This window comes from Schistocerca cancellata, chromosome 3, assembly GCF_023864275.1.
Source record: "Schistocerca cancellata isolate TAMUIC-IGC-003103 chromosome 3, iqSchCanc2.1, whole genome shotgun sequence".
NCBI classification, from domain to species: domain Eukaryota; kingdom Metazoa; phylum Arthropoda; class Insecta; order Orthoptera; family Acrididae; genus Schistocerca; species Schistocerca cancellata.
The window spans coordinates 393,779,676-393,795,592 of record NC_064628.1 but is presented as its reverse complement, the minus strand read 5'-3'; positions in this window follow the sequence as shown (position 1 = coordinate 393,795,592).

The following is a 15,917-nucleotide window of genomic DNA, read 5'->3' as shown; positions in this document are numbered from 1 at the left end:
AACTCGCTAGGCAACTGAAAGGCGCTGTTGCCTACACCCACTAGCACACCTCAGGCTAGCAACATTAACACACAACCCAACGCAAACACAGTTGTGGCGAACAACAACAAAGCACACAAAGCCACAACAGTGCCCACACAACACAAGACTGGTTTCCCCCCAGTTGTTATACAAAACTATGGGAACCTTAGTGCCCTTAACACTGCATTCGCGGAAAGGCACATAAACAGCACATTAAATGCAAAGTACTCGGGGGATAGGGCCTCACTGTACGTTGCCACAGACACAGAATATAAAGATCTTCTGACCTTCCTCAAAGATCGGAAGATCGAACACTATACGTACAGGACGCTGGACGAGAGAACCCAGCAGTACGTGATCAAGGGAGTGGATCCCAGCACCCCCAACGAGACAGTACATGCGGCCCTTTGTTATTTGGGATTTGACTGTAAAAGTGCCTCCCGGATGACAGGGTTCCGTACACACGCACCGTTACCACACTACATGGTTGAGTTAGCCGACACGGCTGATTCCCGCGCCATCCTGCAGATAAAGAGCTTTCTGTGGATGGACGTGTGTGTAGAACTCTACGAACCACCCAACGTCCCCCAACAATGCAACAACTGCCAGCGGTTCGGCCACTCGGCCCTCCGCTGCGGCCTGGCAACTCGCTGCCGCGGATGCGCTGGCAACCACAGATCCAACACTTGCACACAAACACAGCCAAACCAGCGACGTTGTGCCAACTGCGGTGGGCCCCATGCGGCAAACTTCAGACAGTGCAACTCATACAAACAGGCGCTGAAGCGAAAACAAGACAGAAGTAGGGTACTGTACGACATACCACGCCCAAGGCCAGCGCCGAACCCAGTAAGGAATGGCGTAACGTTTGCCACGGTTACACGCCCTGGCGGAACGGCACAGGCTGCGGAACCTCAGCGCCCTACACACACACGAGAAACAACCGCTGCAACAGCCACACAACAGCCACAGACAACACCTGAAACCCAACAAGCATCGGTACCAACACCTATGCCCCCAAACAACACGACCCCACTCCCGGAAATCACGAGCTGCGACGAAACGCACCATATACAAGAAAACACATCCACACAAGAACCCCCCGAACCCCAAGCCCAGAGGAGGAATAGACGTACACGCAAACACAGGGCGAGGAACACGAAATCACCACAACAGGCCACGCAGCAACAACAGAACAGCAACACACAGGAAAACAGTCAACAAGACACCGAGACTGTAACTCACACTACCATCCCCCTCACCACAGAAGTAACTCAGGCGCCACAACCTCTACCACGAAACACAAATGCCGCCCCAAACAACACACCAATACCTGCACAAGCGGCCGCTAACACCACGACAGCACCTCAGGCTGCCACACCTAACACCAACACATCATCTGGGGGAATACTGGAAACACTATTCCCCCGACACACGACCATTGAAATCCTTACCAAGGTGCTGATGGCCGTCACTACACTTATCACCCAGCTCATGAGCGCCGAACCCGGGCAATACTGGGCTGTCATACACACTGCCATCACAACATTCTTTCACACTCTTACATGAATAATACGCCACACCCGGCCCATAACGCAGACCCGCACACACTATCACGGATCCTGTTCTGGAATGCAGACTCGATCCACAACAAAAGGGCAGAATTTGCCGCGTTCATGGAGCGCAAGGGAATCCTTGTCGCGCTACTGAGCGAGACTAAACTCAAACCGCACAAACAATTAAACTTTCCTGGCTACTGTGTCTATCGTACCGACCGACCGGGCGGCGCCGTGGCAGGTGGAACTGCAATCGTCATACACAAAGACATTGAGCACACAAACATAGAGCTCCCTGAACTGGACAAAATCGAGGCTACGGCCGTCAGAGTCAAGTTCAACGGAGCCTACACCACACTGATATCAGTATACAACAGCCCTGTAGGCATTTCAACACGCGATATCAGCACACTACTCAACATTTCACCGCGAGTAATAGTCACTGGAGATCTGAATGCAAAACACCCAGAATGGAATTCACGCATACGAAATCCCAACGGCAAAAAACTGTACGAACATTCACTTGGCAGAAACTACATCATACTAGCGCCGACTGAACCGACGCACATTCCCTATCAGAGGGGACACAGGCCAGACGTGATAGACATGGCCCTCATCAAGGGCATTACATCGACACTCAACGTTTCCGTTGAAAACGATCTGCCCTCAAACCACCAACCTGTAATACTATACATTGAGGAAACACTGCAGCACATGGAACAACGTAAGATGTTGGACTACGGGCGTGCGGATTGGACAAGGTTCAAGCAAACGCTCGATAGCCACATCCCACCTATACACGAAATTAATGAAACAGCACAAATCGACGAGGCAGTAGAAACCCTCACTAACGCCGTCCAGGACGCAATGGCAGGCACCATACCTGATCGCACCTCACAACAACGTAGTGCGGCCCTGCCCCAGGAAATCCTGGGCCTAATCTCGATGAGGAATCGCCTCAGGAGACAATGGCAGCGCACCAGGCGTCCGTACTTCAAACGGCACATTAACAGACTACAGGGCATCATACACGATAAAATACAAACACACAGAACACAACAGTGGAACCACACACTCGAAGGGCTGGACACCACACGACCTGGCGTGTGGCAACTAGCCCGACACTTCACCAGGGAGAAAATATACACGCCAACACTTCAAGGGCCCGACGGACCTGCATACTCAGCGGAAGAGAAAGCAGAACTAATGGCCCGAACACTCGCAGCGTCATTCACACCGAACCTGGTACCATCAGATCCAGCGTTCACACTTGCTACTGACCAAGAGGTTACACGCATTCTAGCCCAACCATCGCGCGACGACATTCGACATGCTAGCACAGCCGAAGTCTCCTGGGCCATAATGCATTCCGCTGCTAGGAAAGCCCCTGGTCATGATGGCATTCAAAACCGTGTCCTCCAGGAGTTCACGGATAAAGCAACTGAATACCTAACACACATAACGAATGCCATACTAAAACACCAACACTTCCCCGCCTTTTGGAAGACGGCCAAGGTCCTGATGTTCAGGAAGCCGGGGAAAGACCACAGCCTCCCACAAAATTACCGACCCATCAGCCTTCTGAGCTCGCTCAGTAAGATTGTTGAGAAGGTGATTCTCAAACGCATCACTAGGCACTGCATAACAAATGACATCCAGAGACCGGAGCAATTCGGCTTCAGAAATCACCACTCCACAACACAACAACTCCTACGGGCCGTTGAACACATAACACATGGCTTCAACATAAACAAAGCTACAGGGGCAGTGTTCCTGGACATCGAAAAGGCTTTCGACCGTCTATGGCACAACGGCCTCATCCGCAAACTCAGCGACGCGGGATTCCCCGACGGGCTGCTGCGTCTAATACACTCATACCTCACAGACAGGAGTTTCAACACTGACGTGCAGGGAAAACAGTCAACACGACATGGTATACACGCGGGAGTACCCCAGGGAAGCATCCTAGGGCCCCTACTGTTTAACCTCTACATAAACGATCTCCCAACCACACACAACACAATGATGGCAATCTACGCGGATGATACAGCCATCCTTGCGCAAGATTGGAAACCATCAAATATTACGTCACGCCTACAGACTGCACTCAGAGTGGCTGAGCCTTGGTTGGAGAAATGGCGTGTTAGAGTAAACGTCGACAAGTGCGAAGCCGTTCTGTTCACGAGAAGACCGAAGCAACTGCGCAAACACCGCTACTGCAGACCAATAACTCTACATGCACGCCCAATACGTTTCCGCGAGAAAGTCAAATACCTCGGTGTCTGGCTGGACCGGAAATTACTCTGGGGGGACCACATACAACACATGACCAACCGAGCTAGCGCGAGGCTCAAACAGCTTTATCCTATGCTCAACAGGCGTAGCACACTGAACAGAAGGGTGTCGAGGTCCATGTACATGACACTTATCCGACCCCTGATGACGTACGCAGCTCCCGTCTGGGGATACGCTGCGCCTACACGCCTGCGCCGTCTGCAGCTCATACAAAACAAGGTACTCAAAATCATAAGCAATGCTCCACAATACACACGCATCGCGGACCTTCACCGGGAATACCGACTTGAGACTCTCACGGAGGTAATCCACAAACTCACCACAAGACTATACAGAAACTCCAGACATTCGCAGAACCCGTTTATTCTGAATCTGGGGAACTACGACCACAACCATAGATGGAAACATAAAAGACCAAAAGACATACTTGCAAGGACATAACATCTATGGCCAAGCTTACGCAAACATAACGGCACAGGCGAGCCCCTGTTAATCAGACGCATTTACTGGATATCCAGCTGAAATACACTGCCGAATAACTGGCACCATACAGGGAAGCCGTACCGTACACTGCATGCAAACAAGCTCCACACATCCCCCACACAGTGAGATGATCTATGGCCGATCTCCCACTACTGTATAACGATATTGATTGTTCCAGGAAAGTAGCAGCCGCAGCAACTGGGACACATCGCCATCGCCTGTCACGGTAATGATGCATGATACCTATACTAACAAATCCAACCTTGCATGAACTATCGCAGCTAGTAAGCCACTACTGCTCTTACTACCCATCCCACTGTCGCAGAGGTCTTTTTCCCACGGCACGAGCCATGGCACTTTTTTCCCTCTGCTCTTCAAATCGCTACCCTCACTCGCGTTTCGTCCACTATCTATCACCTGATGGACCGTGTTAATGCGTAGCCTTACCCAGACGCACGGACAACATCACAGCCCAGCATCCTGTGATCCACCCACTAGATAACTAACATGTTTACGGAGGTGACAGTAGAACTTTTGGTTTGGTCACCACGTTGGTGCGGGCGTGGAGGGGCCCCATCTCTTTAACAAAGGGCATTAGAAAGCAGTAACAAAGGTAAACAGCATTGGGGTTATGAGATGGAAGAAGACTGTCAGTCAAAATCAAACAATGGAAAATTTGCCCCACACTGGACCTTACATGAGTATTTTACACGTACAAGTAGGGTGACTCTGAACATCTGTATCTCAGAAACGGATAAAGATATGAAGAAAATTTTCCAGGTTGTTTGAGACCACGATATTAGGAATACATTCTAAAAATTACAGCCATTTGTTGCTCCTAGCCATCTCAGAATGCATGGCTGGGTTTTGGTATCCAAAAAACATGTTTTTTTTTAGGTGTTGTAACAGATAAAGATTTTTGAAAATGTGGAGATGGCTCTTCTAGATAAAAGCCTAGAGAATATACCATTAAAATTTGAGCAATTCACTGTGGTTATTTATTATTTAGGCTTCACCTCATACCGGATTTTACGTTTAGAGGTAGAGTAACTTTGAACCCCTGAAATTTGGAAACAGACAGAGATATCAAAAAAAATTTCAGGGTTGTCTGAGATTGGGATCTTTGGAATTTATCATAAAAATTTTAGCGATTTTCTGAGCGTAGCCATCTTGCAATCATTGATTGGATTTTAGTCCACTAGTGATGACGAAAATCGAATAAAAATACCCTTTCTGTGCAGTTTTCTGAGAACCACCCATGAACTAATGGTGCCTCAACAAGTCCCATCAAACCCACCACAGACAACATCAAATACAAAAAGAACTACCTGATTTGCTCCATTTGCCTAAGCAGGAGAGAGTGTGTAATATTCCTACCTTGACCCTGTGCCGTAGGACAGTGGGGCTAAGACAGTCCTCCGGCTGGGTATACAAACGGTCCATAGCCCGAGGGCTATCCAAAACATTTGACTCTAACTTTTTATCACCAACAGAACCTGAGGTATAAAAACTGGAAAATTCCGTGTTTATGTGTGTTGTTTTGGATCATACTAGGTTTGGGTGCTGTTACAGGCATACCAATTTTCTGGTGATGTCCCAGAAGGGTGCAACATGTCAATAAAAGCATTCTTTTCCATGCAACCAAATCTATTTCTCTTTCAAAATACTATCTGCAGTTCCTGTACCAGATACGCCATGGAGTGGGAAGAACTGTATTTGAAAATTTGGTCAAGAGAGAGAGAGAGGTTAATGATTTATGCTACTCATTTCATCTCCAGATTTGTAAAGTGATCTGATTACAGCATATTTCATTTTCCCAGGAAATACTCTTAGGTGCATTGATATGTTGTATAGGCCTATATGAGTTAAGACCTTGCTTATTTCATCAGAACATGCTTTCAATAGCTTGGTGGAGATACTATCAATACATGTAGAATTCTTGATCTACAAAGATTGAATGATATTTTTTATTTTTTTAAGAGTTCATCTAATGAACCACTAGAACCTATTTGTGATGTGACAATTAAAAAAAATGTTTGTTGAAAGTTTCAACAATTTTCTTGCTGTCAATTATTTTAGTTATTGAGTTATTATGATCACTTCTCAGCGTTGGTTACTAATAACTGGATACCAGTGTCTATGAGTTTAATTTGTACACCACAGCACTGAAGATGATCACTATGTGATTGAAAATCGATTTTGCCATCAATAAAACATCAGTATTATGGCCAATGCTAACCTTCTTTTTAATTATTTTAGAATTTTTGATGTTTGGAACAATGATTTTGACATTGCTGTCAGGGCAAACTTCTGCTTCTCTATTTACTGCATTTAAAATTATTTTGGTTTGTGGGAGACCCCAAAGTGTTAGTGTAAAATCCAAAGAAAGGTCCCCATATATGAGACTACTAAAATCCTAGTGATAAGTTGACAAAGACATTCATAATAGAGTGACAGAGTTTGAAGCACTCCTAAAAGCAGTGGAGCTCACGTTATGCTAAGTATAGAAAATTGGTGAAACCAGAAATTTATAGAAATGAGATTTTTTGTGAAATCTAAGTGTATATTGAAAGAATAGGGAAACAATAAATAGAGGAGATGTATCTGTTGCAGCAGACTAGAAACTTGAATCTACTCAGATATACTGGACTCGCATTTGGGAGGACAACAGTTCAATCCCGCGTCCGGCCATCCTGATTTAGGTTTTCCGTGATTTCCCTAAAATCACTCCAGGCAAATACCGGGATGGTTCCCTTGAAGGGGCATGGCCGACTTCCTTCACTGTCCTTCCCTAATCTGATGAGACCAATGACCATGTTGTTTGGTCTCTTCTCCCAAACAACCCAACCCAACCCAACCCTACTCAGATATAAATTGAAACTACATGCAAGATTGTTTCGGTGAGTCTCAGTATCCAGGGTGGGTGTTAGATCCTTCTACCCACCAAACAATTTGTCAAAGAACTAAAGAGAAAACCTCTGCTCACTGTTACATAAAGTGATTAGCCAAAATATTATGACCATCTGATAGTCTCCTCAGGTTTTGCTGGATCCTAAAATCAAAATGATTCAATATTTTGGCAGTTCATCTGTTCACCATCTTCAGGCTAATGCTGCTGCTGAGCTGCACAGAAAACTGATGCCACGTCTGCAAATCATCATCCTGTATAGGCCTCTTTACCCTATGTGGTGTATACACCACCCACTGCAGCTGCTGCCCTCCAAGACTGGACTGGTGGCGCCACCCTTAGTAAAACACCAGCGGTTCTGATACATCGCACCCAAGGGCTATTTTCAAACACTCAAGCTGACCACACCAAAGAACATTGTGTTTTCATGTGGGATAGTACAGGGTTCCATTTCTGCTAAGGGGAAAACCATTGTGTCTATTTGTCAAATTGCCTTCCAACCCAATTTTAAGAGCCTCTTTACAAGCACTGTTATACAGGCCAGAAGTACTGACAACTATCACATTCTTATCAAATTTCATCCTGTGTTTCCAATGTTCTGCTACCACCAATTTTCCTGACTGTTGTATCCTCATGTGATGGCAATGTTCCACATACCTGCACTGAACTGTATTAATCAAATGGCCGATGTAAGCCTTCCCACAGTGACACGTAATTTTATATATGCCTGGATTCCTAAGTCCCAAATCATCTTTCACAGATTCAAGTTGTACCCTAATCTTGGAAGGTGGAACACACTCTTAATGCTAAAATTCCTTAAAATTCTTCCAGTCTTAAATAATACGCCTCCATCATGAGGAATAAAGACCACCAGAGTCCTATATCTACATCTACACTCTGCAAACCAACACACAAACCATCCTGCTAAAAGTTTCTGTTCACCATACCAATGTAATGGCGTCCCTAGGACTTTGGTGCACAGAGCATATGCCATTTCTGATGTGGACAGTTTAACCCAAGAAATTACACATTTGATGGCTGTGTTTAAGTAAAATGGATACTCTGAGAAGTAATTCATCAGGCTGTGACGTCTGAACCATCCTCAGAGGTGCATGAAGAAGAGTATGGGTCTGTGGCCTTTATTTCTTATGCTGGTGCTGTATTGTTTAAGATTAGAAGAATTTTAAGGAGTATTAATTTTAAGAGTGTGTGACACTCACCTTCCAAGAATAAGGCACTACTCAGCTCTGTGAAAAATGATATGGGACTTAGGAAGCCTGGCATATATAAAATTCTGTGTCATCATCGGAAGGCTTACATTGGCTGGATTTGCACAGTTCAGGACAGGTGTGTGAAACATTGCAATTACATGAGGTGGCAACAGCTGGGAAAATTGGCAGTAGCAGAATATTGCTTAAACAAGGGACACGAGATGAAATTTGATGAGGCTGTGATAGTTACTAGTACCTATGAAGAAAACAGTGTTCATAAAAAAGCAATTGAAATTACGTTGTCAGATATCTGACCAATAGAGACAATGGTTTTCCTCATAGTAGGACATGGAATCCTGTACTGTCACGGTTAAATATACAATGTTCTTGCGTTCGGCCAGGCCAGGTGTTTGAAAACAGTCATTGAGTATGATGTATCATTTCCACTGATGTTCTGCTAAGGGCACGGCACCAGTGCAGTCTTGGAAGGCAGCAACTGTGGGGGTGGTGTGTGTGCCGTGAATGGTATGAGGGTCTTTAAGAACGATGATGTGCAGCGTTGGCGTCAGTTTTTGGTGGGACTCAACAGCAGCAGTGTTCATATGAAGATGGCAGACAGATGGATCACCAAAATATTGAATCATGTTGATTGCAGGATCTGGCAGCAAACTCAAGGAGGTTATCAAGAATTATTACACCTGTAAAGTCTACCAAGTCACATCATGACCCCATGCTCAGTAGCATGTTGGTCCACCTCGGGATGCAATACAGCAGTGGTTCTCCCTGGCATGAACTCAAAGAATTCTTAGAGGGTTTCTGGAGGTAGGTGACACTAAATGTCTATGCACGGATCACACAGTTACTATAAATTACAAGCTATTGGTCTGTAGTATCAGATCCATCATCTGATAGTGTCCGAGACTTGTTACATCGGGTTCAGATCAGGCAAATTTGGTGACTGAGGCATCAGCACAAGTTCACTATGATGGTCCTTAAACCACTGCAGCTTGATTCTGGCCTCATGACAAGGGCAGTTATCCTGCTGGAAGATGCCAACCCCATCAGGAGGCCATAACGTGCAGTGATCTGTAATAATGTTCAAATTGTCCACGGTTGCCATGGTACCATTGAGTACTATTACAGGCCTTGTGGAAGTCTAGGTGTGTGTCCTCCATGCTATAATACTGTCCCCATTGACCTGTGTCCATGGTGTAGAGCATGATTCTAACAGTAGTTCGTCTAGGTAACAGTATATCCAGTCATGACCGTTGACCTGGTGCAACAAGAAATAAGATTCATCTGTCCGAGTGACGCATTTCTATTGATCTACGGTTCAGCCTCAATGATTGTGTGCCCACTGAAATCATAACTGACAATGTCATTTGGTCAACACGGGAACAAGCATGTGTTGTCTGCTGATGACCCCCATGTTCACAATGTGTGTTGAACAGTGTGTTCCAAGACACATGCTTCTGCACCAGGATTATAAACTGCCATAAGATCTGCCACAGATAGCTGCCTATCATGCTTTACAGAGCAGGCAAGTCTTCAACAACCATGTTCTGTGACGTGACATGGATGACCAACACACTGTCACATTCGTGGTTTCATTGTCCTTTAACCACTTTCTGTAGATGCTACCATGGACAGCTTCACCATTTCTGAAATGCTTGTTTGCAAGCATCAGGCCTTACCAGTCTGTCCGCTGTCAGAGTCACTTAACTCAGTGGATTTCACCATTTGCAGATCATATTGTCACTAGAATGATTCCCCATTGTCCCTGCTCCACTTAAATACTTTCAACACTGTGTCACATGCAAACAGAACACCACCAAGCAGCAGTCAGTCTTGCTGTGGACAGTGGTCACAATGTTTTGCCTCACCAGTGCACATTCCCTAATCATTGAAGGAGACCTTAAATGTACATCGATCAGTTTTGGTAATTACAATTTTGTAAGTGGTAGCCACAACAAGTCACCCTGAAAAATAATACGAAATGCTTGTCTGAAAATAGCTTATGTTAGAACAGATAACTTGAAATCCCACCCATGACAGGATCTACTACCAAAAAAATAAATCTGACCTCTCTGATTATGTCCACAGTGATCACAAAGCAGTTATAGCAACAATTATTACAAAAGTATGAAAGGTAACTAAAAGAAGAAAGAAGATTTATATTTTCAGTAAACTACACAAAGACCCAGTAGTTTCATACCTCAAGGATGTACGCTAAATATTCAGCTTTGAGCAGAAGCATGTACATCTACATCTACGTGATTACTCTGCTATTCATAATAAAGTGCCTGGCAGAGTGTTCAATGAACCACCTTCAGGCTGTCTCTCTACCATTTCACTCTCGAACGGCACGCGGGAAAAATGAGCACTTAACTTTTTCTGTGTGAGTCCTGATTTCTCTTATTTTATCATGATGATCATTTCTCCCTGTGTAGGTGGGTGCCAACAGAACGTTTTTGCAATCGGAGGAGAAAACTGGTGATTGAAATTTCATAAGATCCTGTCGCAACAAAAAAAGCCTTTGTTTTAATGATTGCCCCTCCAATTCACGTACCATGTATGTGACACTATCACCCCTATTTTGCGATGATACAAAATGAGCTGTCCTTCTTTGTACTTTTTTGATGTCATCCATCAGTCCCACCCAATGCGGATCCCACACCGCACAGCAATACTCCAGAACAGGGCGGACAAGCTTGGTGTAAGCAGTCTCTTTAGTAGACCTGTTGCACCTTCTAAGTGTTCTGCCAACGAATCATAGTCTTTGGTTTGCTCTACCCACAATATTATCTATGTGATCATTCCAATTTAGGTTATTTGTAATTGTAATCCTTAAGTATTTAGTTGAATTTACAGCCTTCAGATTTGTGTGACTTATCGCATAATCAAAATTTAGCTGATTTCTTTTAGTACTCATGTGAATAACTTCACACTTTTCCTTATTCAGGGTTAATTGCCACTTTTCACACAGTACAGGTATCTTATCTAAATCATTTTGCAAGTCATTTTGATCATCTGATAACTTTACAAAACGGTAAATGACAGCATCATCTGCAAACGATCTAAGATGGCTACTCACATTGTCTCCTATGTCATTAATATAGATCAGGAACAATAGAGGGCCTATAACACTTCCTTGGGGAATGCCGGACCTGTGCTTAAGTTTAGAGGAATTGTTGACCAAGCACTGTAGACCAGTTCATGATGATAATGTCCCTCTGTGGTATACAGCCTCTGGAAAAAAAAATAAAAAAAAAAAAAAAAAAAAAAATCTGGAAATTATCATATGGGTTTTCAAATGAAATTTGTAAGCAGTCTGTAGATTTATTGGTTGTGAGGACACTTATCAAATGTTTACTAAGGTTACTCAAGGAAGACACTACCAAGTCAAGAAGATTTTAATATTTTGGTTGGAATATATTAAACAGAAAAGATTTTTGTGATCTCTTTTTACATTTCAGCATAGGGACCAGCACAGGTTGGGGCCAGGGGGTTTGTGGGAACAGAGGATCTGTTGTATGGAGGGTTCCCACCCATCATTTCAGAAAAGCTGGTGTGTGTAGAAAGGATACACCATCAAATGACCCATCTCCAGCTGCAACCCCTCCTTCCGCAATGGCCTACATCATTTCAGAGTCCATCAGTCTATAATCCTCACTACCCTAGTTCTGCAAAACAATATAGATCAGGCTGAAATCACCTTGTAATACCACCTCTTCATCTATAAAAATCTCCTGGTAGGCAATCCCAAATTACTGCATTTCATCTCCCAGATCGAAACCCTTGTCCTCCAGGAACTAGATCAGCACGCACAACGCCACATCAAAAAATTACCAACCTGTTCACCTCCTACTCCTGCCTTGGACTACCATCACCCACAACCCCTGCAAGAACCTCCATCAAACCTCCCCCCACATTCTCTCACAGCTTAAAAACACTGGCAAAGCTGCTACATTTGCCACATGCTCAGAACTCCCTATCACCACCATACAGAATCCAGACCATAAATACGGTCATAAACGTGTCCTAAAAATGCCTCAGTCCCACCAAAGTATCAGTCCTTTCCAAAGGTCTTGCTTTTTGCCACACTTCCAAATTCAGTCATGATGGACTTGTTAATGACCTTCCATCCTTCTCTGGGTCTCTACAGTGGAAATACATTTTCACCATCAACACTACCAATCAGACTCAATCTAAAGCCAATACTGAACTCTGCCTGATTCAAGTCACCCTTCTAACCAACCGTGATCCATCTCCACTGCACACAGATCACCCTCTATTAACTTTCAACAATTTCCCAATCTCTAACCTTGTCTTACCACCATTCCCCAAATCCCTCAACATGGAAACCAGTCTTATATTCACAGAAAGAACTGCAATCCAACACCTAAAAACTGATCCCAATTTTAGAACCTGGTAGAGAACCATAGGGCTTATTGGTGGAAGGACTCTGCCAACTGCCTGGTATGTTCACCTACGAACCCTGCCACAGTGACCCCATTCCAGAAATCCAGCAAGATCTCCAGTCACTCCTCAAATCCTTGGGCCCATCCCACAATCTCTCCCCCGAGTCTATCTCTCTCTCCTCAACCCCACCACTCCCTGCACTTCTACCTTCTAAATGTTTCCTAAGTCCATAAACACAGCCATCCAGGATGCTCCACTGCGGCCAGTTATTGTGCCCCTACTGAGAGAATTTCTGCTCTCATGAACCAACACCTTCAGCCTATTACCTGTAACCACTCACCTATATAAAAGATATCGACCATGTCCTCCACTGCCTCTTCACGGATCCTGTTCCTTTACTGCCCTGTACCCTGCTCGTCACTGTCAGTGCCTTGTCACTCTACACTAACATCCCTAATGTCCATGACCTTGCTGCTATTGAACACTGCCTTTCCCTATGCCAGATTAGCTCCAAACCTAAAATCTCCTTCCTGGTCACCATAACCAACTAAATCCTCAACCAGAATTACTGCTCCTTTGAAGGCATCACCTGCAAACAGATCTATGGTACAGCAATGGACGCCCACATGCCACCATCCTATGCCAGTCTATTTGTGGGTCATCTACAGGAATCCTTGCCAACAAACAAGAATCCCAATTCACTCAACTGGTTCAGATTCATTGATGACATCTGTGAGATCTGGACTTAGGGTGAGGACACTCTATCCACACTACTCTGGAACCTCCACACCTCCCTCATTCATTTCATCTGATCCTTCTCAACTTAACAAGTCACCTTCCTCAATGATTACCTCTATCTCAAGGATGGCTACATCAGTACCTCCATCCACATCGGATCTACCAATCACCGACAATACCATCACATCAACAGTTGCCATCCATTCCAAACAGTCTAGCAATGTGTGGTCATCACATCTGTAGTGATGAGTAGTCCCTCTGCAAATATGCCAAGGGCCTCATTGAGGTCTTCATAGACCGAAATTACCCTCCCAACCTTGTTCAAAAACAGATCTCCTGTGCCTTGTCTCTCCAGTCACCTACCACACCCCACATACCCACTGTCTGGCCGTAAAGGAGTACTCCTCTCATAACTAAGTACTCACTGGACTGGTGCAATCGAATTCCATTCTCTGCCAGAGTTGCAACTACATCTTGTCATGCTATGAAATGAGGGAAATCCTCCTGGGCATCCTTCACTGTTCTACCACCCACTGAACCTGCCAGGAGCATTGTCCCCCCTTTCTCACCTCTACTCCCATCCTCTTGCCTCATGGCTCAAATCCCTGCAATAGACCTAGATGCAAGACCTGTCCCACACATCATCCCATCAACACATACTTGAGTCCTGTGTTACAGGCACGTCCTATACCATCAAAGGCAAGGCCACCTGTGAAAGCACCCATGTGATCTACAAACTAAGCTGCAACTCCTGCTGTTTTTTTCATGGGCATGACAATTAACAATGTTCATCCATATGGATGGACACTGCCAAACTGTGGCCTAGAGACAGCTGGACCATCCACTTGTTGAACATAACGTGCTTCACAGCCTGCATCATCTGGATACTTGCTATGAACACCAGCTTTCCTGAACTGCATAGGTGAAAACTCCCCTACGACATACTGTTTGTGCCCATACACCCCCCCCCCCCCCCTTCCCTGGGCTCACTCTTTGCTAGCCCATGTCCTCCACCAACACATCAACACACCTTCTGTTTTGTTTAATCAACACCAACCATTACTATCCTTTATCAGAAGTGGTGATGAGAGATGGTGTCTTTATGCTAACATAAAGGAAAGAAGGTTGAATGCAAACAAAACAGCATTCTGATAGACTGACAGAAAACACCATGCCAGAGTTAGGCTGGGAAGTCGTCCACACTCACCTTATTCAGCTGATCTTGCATCCTCAGATTTTCACCTTTTCTCTTCTCTATCAAACAACCTTCAAGTAACTTTCTTTTTGGATGAAAATGTGCTCTGAACATGACTCAGTGAGGTCTTTGCCTGAAAACCACTTGTATTCTAGTCACAAGTTACCCCAGAATTGTTGTAAGTAGAGGAGGAGTCTATATTATTAATGATTAAAATCTCTGTTATGTGTATCTGTTGCATTTATTAAACTCGTGGAAAAATACTACAAGATAATGCACCAATCAAATACTAAGTACCAGTAGGATAGGATTAGATGAAGATAGGGCACTGAGTCAACCGTGGCCTTATTAGGGAACCTTATCAAGATGTCCACCTCCATACCGCAGCGGTACCGTTACTGTCTTCCATGCAAGGGGGCTCGAGTTCGATTCCCGGCAGGGGACTGGGTATTGTGTGTCCTTCATCACTATTTTCATCATCATTGACACGCAAGTTGCTGAAGTGGCATCAACTAAAAAGACTTGCAATATGGCAGCCGAGCCCCAAAGGTGATATCCCAGCCAATAAATGCTTCATTTCCTATCAAGATGGGGAAATCATGGAAAACACAAGTCAGGATGGCTGGGCACAGTACAAACCCACTCCTCCCAAATGTGAATGCAGGTTATTAACACTGTCTTAACCATGTTGCTCAGTATATGATGTGGAAATAAAACAACAGGTACATAGTCTACAAAGAGCTTACATCATCCACAAGAAATGTAATCAATGAAACTTTATTATGTTAAACTCCTGAAAAATATAAGCATGCCCTAACATATTAGTCTTTTGAAAAATACAAACACATGAGCACATTATTTTACCTTCTGAAAGATGTAAACACCTGAACATGTGAACACCTGCCAACACTATATCAGTCACAACTATTCTTGGCCGGCCAAAGTGGCCGAGCGGTTCTAGGTGCTACAGTCTGGAACCGCGTGACCGCTATGGTCGCAGGTTCGAATCCTGCCTCGGGCATGGATGTGTGTGATGTCCTTAGGTTAGTTACAGGGTGTTTCAAAAATGACCGGTATATTTGAAACGG